The sequence below is a fragment of the Castanea sativa genome, chromosome 1 (assembly GCF_040712315.1).
Source record: "Castanea sativa cultivar Marrone di Chiusa Pesio chromosome 1, ASM4071231v1".
Classification (NCBI taxonomy): domain Eukaryota; kingdom Viridiplantae; phylum Streptophyta; class Magnoliopsida; order Fagales; family Fagaceae; genus Castanea; species Castanea sativa.
Genome location: NC_134013.1, coordinates 73,366,360 through 73,381,338, shown reverse-complemented (window position 1 = coordinate 73,381,338; position 14,979 = coordinate 73,366,360).

Below are 14,979 nucleotides of genomic sequence, written 5' to 3'. Positions count from 1 at the left end.
TTGTTTTGTAGTGGTGGGTTGATTTTGGGTAGGGGTTTACGGTGGTGGAAGGTGGGTGGGTGATGGTGGCTGGTGGTGATTTTGGGTTTGCTGTGGGTTGGGTTGGCTAGTGGTGAGTATGGGTGGTGGCGGCGGCGGCGGCGGCTGTGGCTGTGAGGAGTGGTAGAGATGAGATTGAAGAGATTTCTTCAGAGAGAGAGAGAGAGAGAGAGAGTGTGTGTGTGTGTGTGTGTGTGTGTGTGTGGGTGGGGAGACTAACGAAATGGAAAGGCGCTAAAAATGAAAAGGGAAAAAAATACCGAGGGAAAATTTAGGGCCAAGTGGGTTTCATTTAAGGCCTATTGCGGCGGGTCATTGGCCCGCCGCTATAGGTAAGATGAAGCCGCTACAAGTCTCCTATTGCGGCGGGTCATTGGCCCGCCGCTGTAGTACGCCGCAATATAGCAGAACTATTGCGGCGGGCCATTGGCCCGCCGCAATAGTTTTGCTATATTGCGGCGGGCCAAAAACCCGCCACAATAGGCGACTTATAGCGGCGTTTTTTGTGCCCGCCGCAATAGGCCCGCCGCAATAGCCCAGTTTTCTTGTAGTGTAAGCTCGAACATTATAACTGAGCTCAATTTTTAAGCTTGAGTTTAACTCAATCTTGATAGCAGAGTAAACTAAACAAGCTTGAATATCTTAATTCTTGACTCACTTACAACTCAAATAAAAACACAGGTATAAGAGATTACACAATTTGTAGGATCTACTAAATGGTAAGAAGTTTAAGAATTACGAAAAAAAAAAAAAAAAAAAAAAAGAATTGCGAAAATCAAGTTTTACCCCATGCAATTAATGCGTAAGGTATGTTATAATGGAATGCTAGTAATTGATATGTAGAAAAAAAAATATATAGAGTTTTAATACATTTTTAATCATTTAAATTAGAGGCCAAGAGTCTTATGGATCAAGGTAATTTTTTGGTATTTCCAGTGGAAACATTATAATCCACTTCCTCATCCCCTAATTAACAAATTACCAAAAAAAAAAAAAAAAAAAAAACCTCCTATAACTTAGGCATGGAACTATAAATTTAATTTAAACCCACAATTTTAGAAAATTTAAATTAAACCACACAATTTCAAAAATGTTTTTTAATTGTAGAAAATGCTTTTCAAAAATGATACTATGTGGCAAAGAGTGAAATATTGTTCATATATAATATGCACATGTATGAACTATTTCTATTAATGACATCATCATAAATAGGTTTACAATGTTAATTAAAATGCTTGTTTGTTTGTTTCAATTACAACAGAGAAGGGATATATAAACCTTAGATGTCATAGACATATATAAGAGATGCCAAGAAATTAAACTACAAAACCCTTGGCAATTGAAATGTATTTAAATTTGAAGTATAGAGTTTAATTTGAAACTATAGACAGTAAAGTTTAAAATAATTATGATTTTAATATATAATTTTCCTATTTATATGCATACACAGTGTACATGCCACATGGTAAAATCAAGACTAATACTGATAAAATCAAGACTAATGCTGATAGAATGCTCTATTGGATAGGGTGGAAACAAATAAAAAGGCATAATAGATGTCATGATAAAAGTTCTGGTTCACAAAGAAAATCAAAATTATTTATCTTAAAATGTAGATGATATGTAGTTAATACTTGCGACACAATATTTTAGGTGAGAATGTTTAGACATAATAAATATAATAATTAGTGTACGTGTGCAACCTCTTAGGGCCATGCTGTTTGTTTTTTTAACCGTACGGCCATAACTAGTAGTGTTACCCAAAAATGGTGTTGTTACTTTAACTTGTTTTTATTCTGGAAAAATAAAAAATAAATAAAATGGTGTTGTTAGCTGATATTATATATGAGTGTATTGAATCATATTCCGACTTTGTTTTCATTCAAAAAATACTGAGTTTTTATTTTTTATTTTTTTATTATGTGGTATTTTCCTATCGATAGAAAACTAATCATGTTATGTATGATTTAATCACTGAAAATCTGTTAAACCTATGTAGAAAAATAATCCTATTTCATTCCTTGAGCACTTCTAATCCCTAATGAATGTAAAATTTGATGTTTAACGTACAGCTTAGATCACATTATGCCACATAAAAATTAAGGCCAACGATCTTGAATACTTGATGCATAGTTCCAATCAGAAACAGGAAATGTTGGATTCTCTTATTCTGCAATGCATGTGGCCCCCTATTTCTTTTATTTTCAGTCCAGATTCTCCGGATCATATGTATAACCCTAATGGTCATATGACTCATATTCGTAGTACGTCTTGTAGCTGTATCATTATGGCTGAAATAATCACACACCAATATTATGAAAAGTAGCTGGCATCATTTATAATTTTCCAACTGCTATATTGACTAAAATCTTAAAGTATAAGTGTTTGTGAGGTGTGGAGGGTAAGAGCTGATATTCAAGTTTCAGAAAGGAGTTTCACAAACATATACATTTAGATTAAACTAAAGTAAAATTTTTATCTTGTAAAAAAAAATAAAAACCCCAAGTTTTACACATTGAATTCAACTTTTGGCTTCTCCACTATCAACATCTATGAGTAATAATGTAATATCAATCAAAATACACAGTTGATGTTTAGATGATAAAAATTATAACCACACTAAAAACAACTCACAAATATATATAAACTGAAATCCTAAATTCGCCCAAAGTTGCTTTCACACCAACTGACCAACACACACGTACACTGGGGCCGTTTCATATAAGAATTTAAACATATATTTTCAGTTTTTAAACAATATTACACGCATTTTCACACACTTTTACCTATACATATTTTCAAAAAATACAAACAATGTTACTAGAACAACGTTATCAATCAATAACATACTAAACAAACCCATTCTCCAAACCCCCACATAGAAACAAGAGTCACTCTATTCATAGAAACTTTCATATCTCATTAGCCTTTTTTTTTTTTTTTTTTTTTTTCAAGAAACATATCTCATCAGCTACTTAATCCAAAAAGCTTAAGCTCAATGGGTATGAATTGAATTATTTTATATTAACCACTTATTTTTCTTATTGTTATTTGATGTGAGACTTTACTAACATGTATATGCTTAATAGTATAATAAACCCCATAAAACACACTACGACCGTGACTGGTGACAAATATCCGTTTTACATAAAACCAAAAAATAAGGAAGATTTGCTGGACATTATATATATATATATATATATATATGCTGAATCCTACTAAATTATTATGTCCAAATATAAAAGAGAACACCTCTCACCTCTCAGTTCTTTTCCTTTTTCCTTTCTTTTTTCGATAATGAATGACTTATTTTCTTGTAAGGATAAGGTCTATTTTGATTTCTGAAGAGCTGAAGAACCATCGCGTAAATAAAACATCTATTTCATTCGTTCGATTAAAAACTGATTATAAAAGGATTTTGTCTTAAATAGTTAGGCAGCCGTCTCTGTGAACAAATGTAATAATTATCAGTTTTTTTAATTATCTTTTTTTAGACATGAACCTTTTAAATCAGTATTGTAAATGTATATTTTAATTCTTTGGTATCAAATGTAATTTTTAAACCAATTTCATTTTAAAAATGTTTATTCCTTTCTAGTTTCTTTTTTCTTTGTTCTCGCTGGCGCTTTTTGTTTGTTTGTTATTTATTTATAATATGTGCTTTATTTGAAGGAGAGAAGTAAAAAAAAATTGTAGTGTCAAACGTTACCCTATTTAGTTATTGAGAATTTCAAAATCTCCAAATTATATTTATATTTTTGATATTTTAAACTTCCAAGCATTAGAATTTCCAATAGTTGGCATTCATGCTTTTTGAATATATATATATATATATATATATATATATATATATATATATATATATATATATATATATATATATATCAGGGTGGTCGATACCGTACCGGTACCGACCGTACCGGCCAGTGTATCGGTACCGGTACACTTCTATATTGTACCGGAAAAAATATCGGTCGTACCAGCCATATCGGCCGGTACAGAAAAAAGCTTTTTTTTTTTTTTTTTAGTTTTGTAATTTTTGAATTTTTGTAAGGGTATAATGGTAACTTATTTACATTAACTTATTAGTATTATTTGTTTTCTTAGTATGTAATGAACAACTAAACTTTCTATTTTTTATATTGTGTTTTTTTTTTCTTTTAATTGATACTAAAGTCTAAAACTATGAATAATTTGTTCTGAATTGAGGTAATGTTTTATGATAAACTTTTATATTTACTATAATATAAGTGAAATATTATATATTTATAAACATGGTTCTAGAGATTTTAGTGTGTGTGTATGTGTATGTGTATATAAAATAGCGATAAATTCGAAACGGTACACCGGTATTGATCGGTATTCGAAATATATCATACCAGTGGCCCAACTAGTACAGCCTCCGATACGGTATTGACTTCCTTGATATATATAATAAATTTGTATATTTCGTTTTTAAGCAACATTATCATCTAAAGTATATAAAAATTTTAATTTTTTATAACAATAAATGTCTATAAACATATTCAGTAATTATACAATTATTAATTTAATCATCATGATTGATTTTTAAATGATCAAAATACTCTTGAACATTTTAGTTGAGTGAAAAATAAACATTTCACTCCATGCTGTTAGTTAATTAAAGTGAAAATAGAATTTAAGTTTCACATTAGTATTGCTTAAAAACCCAGAAAATGCTATAGTTAACGTTGTAATTTTTTACTATATGTGGGAGTCGGTGTAGTCTATAAATTGTGGTAGATCTTTAAAGAAAAATAAAAGTAGTAAGCAGTGAAGGTGTTAAATTCTTTAAAAGGGGATCAATGTGATCATTTCTATTCTATCTTCAAGAAGATGCCCCCTACGAAACCAGCCCAAGGTTCTAAATCATCAAAGGAGAAGGGGAGCACTCCTTCTAAAGAAAAATCGCCTAAGAATGACAAGAATTCATCAAGTAAGCAGATCCAAGGCCCTAGTAACGTAACGCCTCCTGCACAAGCTAAGCAAGACCCGAAACTATCATTAAGTGAGCAGCTCCATGGTTCTAAAAATGTATTGCCTACTGCACCAGCTAAGAATGCCCCGAAACCACCATCAATGGACCGGTTCCAAGGTCTCGATGAAGATTTGAAATCTCGACCAGCTAAGAAAGCCCCGAAACCATCATCAATTAAGCGGCTCCAAGGTCTCGATGAAGATTTGCAATCTCGACCAGCTAAGAAAGCCCCGAAACCATCAGCAATTGAGCAGCTCCAACGTCCCAATGATGAAGGCCTCAAAAGGCCTGACAAAGGCCTGAATGAAGGCAAGGAAGGGCCAGCATCTGAAAAAGGCTAGAAAAGCTAAGTCAGCTACTCCAAGGTAATACATCCACTCGTAAATCCACTCATGCACATACTGCATCTAATAAAGGCACGAAAGGGTCTGGCAAGCAGAAGTTAGCAGGGCAAGATAAATAAAGGTGATGATTCTCAGAGATGAAGACTTAATTACTCAATTATAGACAACGAGTCACAGCCAGTGGATAACGAAAGAACAGGGCAAGATAAATAAAGGTGATGATTCAAATGCATGGGACATGCATGCATTTGTGTAGCTACATGATCGGCAACACAATAAGGGTTCGTATCTTTCCTATGTTTGTTGTTGCGTGGTGCTGCAGTTATTCCTTTGCCCTATTTTATATATTTCTCCTTGTATTTTTTGGGCCAATGACCTTACTCCTACGATTATGAATGATCGTCTTTGGGGATAATTCATAATTGAATAGGTGGAATGCAATTTGTGACTGTGAATTTTTTATTTTCCTGTTATGCTATGAATGGAACTATATTCAACCAAGATAAACAACTATAGTAGCTACACAATACAAGTAACTAATATGCAACCTTGTTATATATCCTTGGCATTATGGGTATATTTAATGAATATTTGGAACCAAGAGGATGAGCCTTGGATCAGATCTTAAATCATAGTACTTACAGTTGCGGCTCCAATTTTTTTTTTCAAGATGGTCATTATGAAATTTAAATTATATAAAATCTAATAAAAAGGCTTCATATATTGATAAAAAAATATATATACACACACATGCAAATACATAAAATTTTATAATTTTCTCTATACGTTTTCTCATTTTGAAATCGTTACATAATAGTTTCATTATTAATGTTGCAAATTACATCTCTTACAAAATTTTAGTTCAATATATTTTTTCTTGGACTATTTGGCTACAAACTTAGTTATAGCCTACGATTACAATTCTCACTAAACAAATGAACATGATTACATATTTTGAAAGTTTAATCGTTGAATTGCATATTTTTTATATTTTTAAAACACATGTTATTTATTATTCGATCTATAAACTTTTTTTTATGTATAATTTTAGACTACAAAAACTCAAAATTTAAACATTTGTCAAATAACATAGCTATTGATTTTTTATTTTATTAAAATTTTACAAATAAGCATGAAGGATATAAGAAGAAAATGTAATCCAATGGTGGATTTGTCAAAATTCACATCAAATAAAAAAAATATATATTAGGTGGATTTGTAGGTTTAGTCTACAATCAAGTTTGTTACCAAAATTTGTCCAAGATTCAATTATATTGGGTCTTAAAAATTTTATGGTGTTCACAATATTTTTTGAAGGTAAAAAAAATCATAATACTTTTAAAATTTATATAATAATAATTATTTTTTTTCCAGGTCATGATGGTCCGATGACCACTCTAACTTCAATGTAGAGCCGCCCTGAATCTGTGCCATTAAGCCCTCATTGCTGCACTCTAGACCATATATTTTCTAACATTAGTCATGGATATTCCTTTTTGAAACAGACGTGCATGGGTTTGATTGTTGTAATCGTCTCACACTCTATTGAGTTTTTTGTATTGTAATTATATTTAAACGGAATCGCATACTCCCTTAATGCATAAAACCTACACACAAATCACTTTTGCATTGAAATCATTATTTTTGTGTATGTTGTGTGCATTAAGTGGTGTGTAATAAACACCACTGTTGTATAAATGGATATACATGATAAGGATGGTAACAAATAGAGATTACAGTAATTCAAACAATATGGATTGATAAATACAAAATATGGAAATATGGTACGCCCCCTCAAGTTGAAGTATCTTCGGAGGAGAGATTAAACTTGTCACAAAGGAAAGCAAACTGTGGAAAAGATAAACATTTAGTCATGATGTTAGCTAACTAGTCATTGGTGGGAATAAATCGCACGAATATCTAACGCCAGACTTGTGACCTTTTCTCCAACTAAGTGGAAATTGATTTCCACATGCTTAGTGCGTGCATGTAACACAATATTTGCAACAAGAGAAGTAGCCCCAACATTGTTGCACTAAACAACATGAGAAGAAGGAAGAGAGACACCAAGTTCAATGAGCAATGACCTAAGCCAAATAATCTCAGCAGCAGTGTCAACTAGGGCTTTATTTTCAGATTCAGTTCAAGGATTGAGCAATGATACATTGTTTCTTGGAGGACCATGAGATGAAATTATGACTTCGGAAAATAGCATAAACATCAGTTGCGGGATGGTCATCAACACAACCAAAATCAGATTGTAATGTAGAGATAATGGATGATACACATTGGAAATTGTTATTGGTCACAGTAATATAATCAACATACACTAGTATAAAAATGCAAACATCATCTCGATGGTAGAGCAACAAAGAGGTATTAGATTTGAAGGCATAAAAGCCATGACAAAGAAGGAAGCTAGATAGGCAATTAAACCAAGCTCTAAGGGCTTGTTTGAGACCAAGAAGTGAGCGTTGAAATTTGAAAACATGATTCGGTCTAGTAAAACTAAAATCTACAAACCCAGGAGGGTGAGTAATATAAATTGATTTTTTGTCAAATTTCCACTAAAAAATGCATTATTGATGTCAAGCTATCAAATGGTATAATCATTTAAGATGATTTGTCAAATTTCTATTAAGAAATGCATTATTGATGTCAAGTTGTGAAATGTCCAACCATTTAAGAGCAATGGACACTACAATGCCAACAAATGTGGGCTTGTTCATAAGACTGAACATCTTAGAATAGTCAATGCCATATCGTTGATACACGTCTTGTTTTGACAGTTTTGTACTGATCAATAGAGCCATCAGGCGGTACACCCATTTACATCCAATTCCATTCATGTTTTGGTAATGAGGGAACCAACACCCATGTGTTACTGGCTAGAAGAGCCCAGCTGACATTAATTGCATCACGCCAATGAGAAAACCTTGTTAATTTTTTAAAGCAGGAAAAATTAAATTATATTGAAGATTTAGTGATGTAGGTATAAAATAGTGAGGCTTCAGTATATAAATTGACTATCAATGTTCGTTTTCTTTTTTTTTTCTTCTTTTTTTCATATGAAAAGTTCGATATTACTTATACTTATTAATTGAAAATTGTATTCAGTAATGTTATCTAACCAACTTAACAAAGTTGGTGTGCATTTGGCAAGTTAAGCTACTAAGCTCGAACATTATAACTGAGCTCAATTTTTAAGCTTGAGTTTAACTCAATCTTGATAGCAGAGTAAACTAAACAAGCTTGGATATCTTAATTCTTGACTCACTTACAACTCAAATAAAGACAGAGGTCTAAGAGATTAAACAATTTGTAGGATCTACTAAATGGTAAGAAGTTTAAGAATTACGAAAAAAAAAAAAATAGAATTGCGAATATCAAGTTTTACCCCATGCAATTAATGCTTAAGGTATGTTGTAATGGAATGCTAGTAATTGATATGTAGAGTTTTAATACATTTTTAATAATTTAACTTAGAGGCCAAGAGTCATATGGATTAAGGTATTTTTTTGGTATGGAAACATTATAATCCACTTCACCCTCCCCTAATTATCAAAAAAAAAAAAAAAAACCCTATAACTTAGGTATAACTTAGGTATGGAACTATAAATTCAATTTAAACCCACAATTTTAGAAAATTTAAATTAAACCATACAATTTCAAAAATATTTTTTAATTGTATAAAATGCGCTTTAAAAATCGACATTGTGTGGCAAAGAGTGAAATATTGTTCATATATAATATGCACATGTGTATGAACTATTTCTATTAATGACATCATCATAAATAGGTTTACAATGTTAATTGAAATGCTTGTTTGTTTGTTTCAATTACAACAGAGAAAGGGTATATAAACCTTAGATGTCATAGACATATAAGAGATGCCAAGAAATTAAACTACAAAACCCTTAGCAATTTAAACGTATTTAAATTTGAAGTATAGAGTTTAATTTGAAACTATAGACAGTAAAGTTTAAAATAATTATGATTTTAATATATAATTTTCCTATATATATACATACACAGTGTACATGCCACATGGTAAAATCAAGACTAATACTGATAGAATGCTCTATTGGATAGGGTGGAAACAAATAAAAAGGCATAATAGATGTCACGATAAAAGTTCTGGTTCACAAAGAAAATAAAAATTATTTTCTTAAAATGAAGATGATATGTAGTAAATACTTGCGACACAATATTTTAGGTGAGAATGTTTAGACATAATAAATATAATAATTAGTGTACGTGTGCAATCTCTTAGGGCCATGCTGTTTGGTTTTTTAACCGTACGGCCATAACTAGTAGTGTTACCCAAAAATGGTGTTGTTACTTTAACTTGTTTTTATTCTGGAAGAAAAAATGGTGTTGTTACTTGATATTATATATGAGTGTATTGAATCATATTCCGACTTTGTTTTCATTCAAAAAATACTGAGTTTTTATTTTTTATTTTTTTATTATGTGGTATTTTCCTATCGATAGAAAACTGATCATGTTATGTATGATTTAATGACTGAAAATCTATTAAACCTATGTAGAAAGATAATCCTATTTCATTCTTTGAGCACTTCTAATCCCTAATGAATGCAAAATTTGATGTTTAACGCACAGCTTAGATCACATTATGCCACATAAAAATTAAGGCCAACGATCTTGAATACTTGATGCATAGTTCCAATCAGAAACAGGAAATGTTGGATTCTCTTATTCTGCAATGCATGTGGCCCCTATTTCTTTTATTTTCAGTCCAGATTCTCCGGATCATATGTATAACCCTAATGGTCATATGATTCAGATTCGTAGTATGTCTTGTAGCTGTATCATTATGGCTGAAATAATCACACACTAATATTATGAAAAGTAGCTGGCATCATTTATAATTTTCCAACTGCTATATTGACTAAAATCTTAAAGTATAAGTGTTTGTGAGGTGTGGAGGGTAATAGTTGATATTCAAGTTTCAAAAGGAGTTTCACAAATATATACACTTAGATTAAATTAAAATAAAATTTCTATATTGTATAAAAAAAAATTAAAAAAATAAAAAAAAAAACCGAAAGTTTTACACATTGAATTCAACTTTTGGTAATGAGGGAACCAACACCCATGTGTTACTGGCTAGAAGAGCCCAGCTGACATTAATTGCATTACGCCAATGAGAAAACCTGGCAGCAGACAGCGGTAGCGCAAGGTGGGCTCAAAGGAAAGAGTTGTGGGGTCAGACTTAAGGGTGGGGAGATGGGCTTGGCGGGTTGGAGAGCTCATGGTCCGAAGAATCGCATGACTTAAAAGAGGATGGCTTAAGTCAATGATTAAATGGATGCCTGGGTTATTAGAAGCAGAGAGATGAGCAAGATTAGTATGACAAGTGATACGATTTCGTGAGATTGGAGATAAAATGGGATGAATATTGATTTTTGGTGATAAAGAATTTTTCTTTTTATACACGGTCAGAAATATATACAATAATAAGCTATGCAAACCCTGTAGCTCAAATATCTCATTACTGACCTTTTAAGAGGTGTTTGGTAGCTAAGTTTTAACATATTTTTATACATTTTAAATAACCTTACACATATTTTAATACATTTTTTTACTTATATGTATATCAAAAATACCCAAATAATATTATTCAAACTAACCAACCAAGCAAATGATTAAACACTTTGTCAGTCAGTTTGTCCATAAAAATGTACCAATGGATCTGCAACAACTTTTGTCCGTACTATAAAAAAAAAAAAAAAAAAAACCTTTTGTCCGAAATTTATTGTTACTCAACGTAAAATAAGTGAGCTTTAGAAGTTAGTGTGGTTGAACATTAGTTGGGGCCAGACGATAGACATTGCAGATTGTGATAGTAAGACATTACGCACGTGGTAGGGTATTTGATGGGGAAACATGGTATCAGTTAATGTGATCGTCCAATACCTGTCATTTCTTTCTCAGAAACGTCCAATACCCACCATAAATACAAATTGACGGAAAATGTTATCATTTATGGCCCTTGCGCGAAATAATTAATACTGGCCATTAATGCTTCCTAAACGTTACAAGTCCTTGATTATGCCATCAATAAGACTCCAAAACATCACTAACGTAATCAGCCTGTATTAGGTACAAATTTGTAGAAATAAGAAATTCTTTAGCAATTTAAGTATCCGTTTAGTTGGAATAATAAAAAAGTGAAAGGATAAAAAATAGAGAGAAGATAAAAAAAATGAGAGAATAGAAAAGTTTTTAATTTTTCTCAGTTATGTTTGGTTGAGAGGGTAGAAAAGTAGAAGGATGAAAAACTTTTTGGGTTGGTTGAAAATAATATTTGTATAAATTTACCATCATGTTTCTTTTAAATAAAAGAGAAAATAATACATTATACATTTTTAAAAAATTGTGTATAGATGAAAGTGGACATTTCAAAAAAATAATATAAGAAATCATCCAAAAATATTTTCTTAAAAAATAATAAAAATAAAAATTAAGAGATAAAAAAGAAAGAAAAGAAAAACCCACCACCTGACCAAACAAAAGAAAGAAAAAAGAAAAAAGCAAAAAACAGAACAAAAAAAGTGGGGCAGTTTTGTCAAAAAAAAAAATCTCACTTTTCACTCCAATTTTCTCTCTAATTTGGAGAGATCGTATTTTGAAGGGGAGGAGAGAAAATTTGTGGGCCCACCACTTTTCTCTCTCTCTCTCTCTTCCTTTCAACTAAACAGTAAAAAATGTCATTTTCCATCCTATTTTCCTCTCCCTATTTTTCATCCTCTCTGTTTTCTCTCCAACCAAACACACCCTAAGCGTAGGGGCAAATATTGCCTATAGAAAGTGATTTATATATTTTACCTACAAGCTAGTCATCAAAATTTTTTTTTCCTTTTTTGAGAATGATCAAATTTCTATTTGATCTCTGATTTTCTTTGTACTTCCATTGTTCTTTATTAGACCATTCATTCATTTTAGTTCAATAATAGTTGCTGATATCAGTTACTACAACTTAACAATAAAAAATTAAGGACTTCACAATGTTTACAATCTAAAAACAAGTATTCTCGCAGCCTATTAGGACTCCAAATAACAACCGAAAAACAACTTCAACGTTACAAAAAATAAAAGATAACAATAACAGATACTAAATTCTAACGTTAATATTATAATAATAGTTGATAAACTTAAATGCCAAAGACATCAATAATTTCTCATGATAACATATACAAAATTCTAACATGAATATACTAATAGTAGATAAACTTTTTACCAAATAGTAAAGACACCTATAATTCCTTATGACACGGTATTTTTTGAGAAGTGACATATTTACAATATATTTACAATAATTTATAATAAAAAAATATTTTACAACAAATCTTAAGTGTTAAGTTATTATTAGTTTTAATTTTAAACTTATTATTGAAATTACTTTTTTGCCTATCCGTAATAATCAAAAACAACCTGCCACTTAGTATTTGTTGTGAAAATATTGTGGAAAAAAAAATGTCATATCCACAATATTTTTATAATACTTTCACAACAAATTATAGTTGATAAGTTATTATTGGTTCTAATTTAAAATCCACATATGAAATTACTTTTTTACCCACTAATAACAACTCATAACAACTTGCCACTTATGATTTGTTGTGAAAATGTTGTGGAAATAACATTTCTCTTATTTCTCAAAAACTCAATGTCCACAATATTTTCATAACAAAATTCTAAGTAGCAAATTTCTATTGGTGAGAAAATAGTAATTTAACGTAGATGGAGCTATTTTTAAGGATGCTATTTTTAAGGATAAAAAAGAAGTCGGAGTAGGGGTTGTAATTCGAGACCATGTTGGAAATATTATTGCAAGTCATAGCAAGAAATTCGGTGTCCTCTTGGAGCTATTGAAGTTGAAGGAAAGGCTTTTGAATCTGGTTTGGAATTCGCTAAGGATATGGGTATTCAGGACTTTGTTCTATTAGGAGATTCACTTAATATTGTTCATGCTCTTTGTGGAAATTCTCATGTTGCTTCAACGATTACTACTTTGATTTATTGGGTGCAAGCTGCTTCCTATGAGTTTCGAAATGCTTTATTTTCTCATGTTCACAAGAATGGCAATATGTCTGCTTTCCAATTAATCAGCTAAACATGTTTTAGGCATCTTTGATTTTTCTATTTGGATTAGAGAGAGTCCATGTTTTCTTGAATAGGTTATTCTCCATGATGTATCTTCTGCTTTTAATTATTAATGAAGTTTGTGTGTTTTCTATCCAAAAAAAAAAAATATTGTTCCTATAAATGGCTAGTAAAATTATATATTTCCATACTGATCATTACCAGTATATCGTCTTGTTAGTGTAAATTAATAAAAAAATATAAAAAAGAAAAGCAAAGAAAGGGGAGGATGATAGCCACACTACTCAAATTGAATAGTCAAAGTGGCATTGGTTTACCCCGTACCTAAACTAAAATCGATTGCTCAAAATAAAAATCAAAATAAACGTATGGAGTCTATGGACAATTTTTCCGGTTTCCCTCTCTCTCTCTCGCAAACAGATCAGTGATCAAAAGATTCAACTCAGCAGTTCTCTCTCTCTTTCTATTTCTCTCTCTTTCTCATATGCTTGTGCCAGCCCAAATCTGTTACCAAAAAAATATCTTTACTATGTCAATCATTTTCTTAGCAACCAAACTAAAAATAAATAAATAAATCATAAAACCACTTACATTAAACAAACAATTCAATGTAAACAACAACGAAATAGCTAGACAAGCAAATCTGGGCAAACTGCTTCACCGGGTAAATAGAAAGAAAAATTGATTAAAATTTGTAGATATAATGTTAAAATATTAATTACTTCTTTTCTTTTTTTTTTCTAGTCTCATAAAAGTTTTCTCAAAATGGTTTATTAAGAAATACTTTAAAAGTCTCTCCCTTAAATGATAGCATTTTCCTTGACAATCTAAGTGTCATACATTACCAATTTACCATCATTTATAGGGTGCGTTTTACTTAACCATGGATGGAGTGAACATGAAAGCCTTTCTTGCGCAACTATCAAAGTCACCAATATTTATTGGAATCTTCCTCGTTCTACTTGGAGGAATCCACTAATGGACATTGGAGATTCCAATTGAGAAGTTTAATATAATATACAGGGACATCAGTTAACTTAAAATTTTAAACCAATGAGTTTGGACCAAATTATGTAATATTAAGTACTAACCACTCATTATTGTTATTAGTATTAAATGTGGGACTTCACAACTTAACTAACCATAAAACATAACTCTCAAACAAAAAAAACAAAAAAACTGAAACATGAATATTACAGAAAAAAAAAAATTACCCCATAATAACTCTCTTGAACCTAATGATATTTTCTTCATAGCTTTGCCAAAGATTATTCCCTAAATTTTAAACTGGGGACAGACATTGTCCAAAACGGGTTGCTCTGAGTCTGACACTAGAGGAAAATTTTGTAGTAAAGATATTTATTGACTTTGAAGAGTGTTTTCAATATTTATAGGTTGTGCCTTTTAGAAAATGTGAAACTATATTATTAGTCTCTAAAGTTTACCTTTCAAGCCCAATTGGACCCT